Here is a 2993-nt window from a genome sequence, read left to right as displayed (position 1 = left end):
GAATATGAGGGAGCTAAGGGTCAGCGGTTCGACTATTTTTGACTCAATATTCACCCACAACGATTCTTGTCTCATTGTTGTCCATGAGACTAGGTTCCTTATTTGAGCTGCCCAAAAGTAGTATTGAAGATTTGGTAATCCCAGGCCTCCTAAGGCTTCTGGCTTCATAAGAGTAGAGAGACTAACACGAGGTTTTTTATTACTCCAGATAAATCTCGAGAAAGAGTTATTAATTAGCTTGAAAAAATCAACTGGGAGCGAGCAAGGAAGCATCTGAAAAAGAAAAAGAAATCTTGGGAGAACGTTCATTAGTCAACGTGCATTAGTCTCTGACTGAAGGTGCTGACTGATCCCCTGCAGGGCGTGGAGTGGCTGTGCAGGTGGGTCATGACTGGAGCCAGTTTGTTGAAGGTTGTGTCCTCCGTCTGTTGTTCAGCCTTCCTCACCACTTCATCATCATCATGCAGACAGGTGAGACTTTCTGAACCAGAGCAGCTCACCTCAGTAAAGAGCTCCCTCAGACTCAAAGCTTTTCTTTAGATACACATAAAACAAAACAATGACAGAAATAAAACAGGAAAAAAACATTAGTTTAATATTGCACATTACTAAAACAATCTGAAGTTTTAAAGTGCTTTGTTGTCATATATTTGGCTTCTGAATGTGAGTCTTTATCACTTAATAATAAGATTAATCAGCCATGTGGGCGTCACAAACCAGGGCAGGATTTTCACACAATTTGGCCTCGTGGCCTTAAATAAAGATCTGCCCCGAGGCCACGGTGGCCTTGATGCCATCAGATATGTAAAGATGATCCTCAGTAACGCTTTTGTTGATCTCACAGTTCAAAAGTGTGGTTAGATGATATGATAAATAATTATCATAAATAAATACTAATAATAATAAATGATATGACTTGATTTGCTCTAAGTCAGAGCTTGTTGGGGCACCATCTGTAAAACAGAAAAATAAAGCCAATTCACCTAAATCAGTCTCATAAAGTTACTGAACAATCAATTTGGAACACTGCATGATAATTACTAATATAATTATCATAAAATGATCTCATTAATATTTAGTAATGGTTGAAGGAATCGTGAATTCTTGTCACAGAAGAGAATGGAATATCGTTCATAGTGTACAACATTTATGTATTCCAAAAAGATATTTATTCTAAATAAACAAGTAAAAGCAAATAAAAGCACACATCTATAGAGCTACATTACAAAAAAGATAAAAAGGTGCCTGTCTGTCTGTCTGTCTGTCTGACTGTCTGTCTGTCTGTCTGTCTGTCTGACTGTCTGTCTGTCTGTCTGTCTGTCTGTCTGACTGTCTGTCTGTCTGTCTGTCTGACTGTCTGTCTGTCTGACTGTCTGACTGTCTGTCTGTCTGTCTGTCTGTCTGACTGTCTGTCTGTCTGTCTGTCTGTCTGACTGTCTGTCTGTCTGTCTGTCTGTCTATGACTAGGCCTGCTGGCTGCTACTAAACCTGTGTCTTAGTTACAGCTAATTCAAAGTATATTATGTGTAAATGATTGTCTGAGCAAATCAAAGGTTAGTGAAGTTAGTTAACATACAACTTCGAATGATGTAGCTACACAAATATCACAACAAATAGAAACATTTGTCTGGATCGGCCTTTTCAGAGACTCCTGGAGGTGGTCTGATGGAAGCAGCTCCTCTTTCAGCCACTGGTTGCCAGGGCAACCTGATAACTACGGGGGGAGGAGGCTTGTGCAGCAGCATATTTCAGCTCCTCTGGAGGATGGTGGGACTGGAACTGTGACCAGAAGTTTCCATTCATCTGCTACAGTCCAGGTGAGTGGTAACCCCTGATTCAAACAGTATTTATATCAGATTTAGGTTTACTTTAGCATCAAAGAGAAAATATAAAAACATTTCTGGACAATAAATGTGAACACTCAGGATGTTGGTGTTAATGTGCAGTGTGACCAACTGCAGATAATCAGTTTGTGTTGACTTCAATGTGAGAATATCAACAGATGGAGGAAGTAACTGCTGATAAGTGAGTGATAAGCCCCGCCCCCTGGTGGCGGCCTGCAGTATAGCTCTAAACTGACCACAGGCAGGACAAAACTAACTGAGGACACTTTTATATCAACAGGATGCTGATTGTTAATTGTTAAAATAATTGATTATTTTCTATATTGGTAAATGGTTTTATGCTTTATTTCTGTCTCTGTGGTCTGTCTCTGTTCTCTGTGAGTGACGCAGGTCACATATCTCTATGCATTTATACGATACATTGATTGTGTTTGTGTGTTAATATTGATGTAGAAAACTGTGATTACTTTAATTACATATATTCCATTTGCTTAAACTGATTAAGATTCTATAAATCACAAAGAATGACATCCAGACATATTGGTGCACAGTTTTTGCTGTGTGTGTATGGTGTCTGGAGAGGAGGGCCACAGAAGGCCGAATGAAAATCCCGTGAGAGAATGTCTGTAAGTCATAACAAGGAAAAATGTTTGTGCTAACAAGTTTGTTAGCAGGCCACAAGGCTTTGTTATGGGAAGCAGTGATTGTATTGCCCAGGTGGCCTGATGTGTGACGGTATGAAAGAAGACTGGCGAATGAGCGGATCAAGAAGGCGGGACTTCCTGGAAGAAATGGACCAGCATGTTTTGTAAACAAATGTTAGTATTTTAATGGGTTCCAGGGAGGGAGTCGTGGTTCAGACTTCACGAACTGAAACACGTCTGTTTGTATTCAGGGACATGAGTTAATTTTGAACCCGGAGATCTCTGTAAAGTGCACATTTTTTGACGTATTGTAATAAAACTTTTGTTAAACTGAGAAACTTGGACGTTCTCCAGCTCTTCATTTCCCCATCAAAGAATGCGCAGAAAAATGGTGAGGTTTTTTCTGTTGGTGACAGATTTTTTCTGTCGGTGACAGATTATCAATTTTCAAGGTTTCCTCATGCAATTTTTCTAACATATCAGAGCAGAAATCTCTCAACTGATC

Source organism: Centropristis striata, chromosome 17 (genome assembly GCF_030273125.1).
Source record: "Centropristis striata isolate RG_2023a ecotype Rhode Island chromosome 17, C.striata_1.0, whole genome shotgun sequence".
NCBI classification, from domain to species: domain Eukaryota; kingdom Metazoa; phylum Chordata; class Actinopteri; order Perciformes; family Serranidae; genus Centropristis; species Centropristis striata.
The sequence above is the reverse complement of the archived record's forward strand: the minus strand, read 5'-3'. Positions refer to the sequence as shown.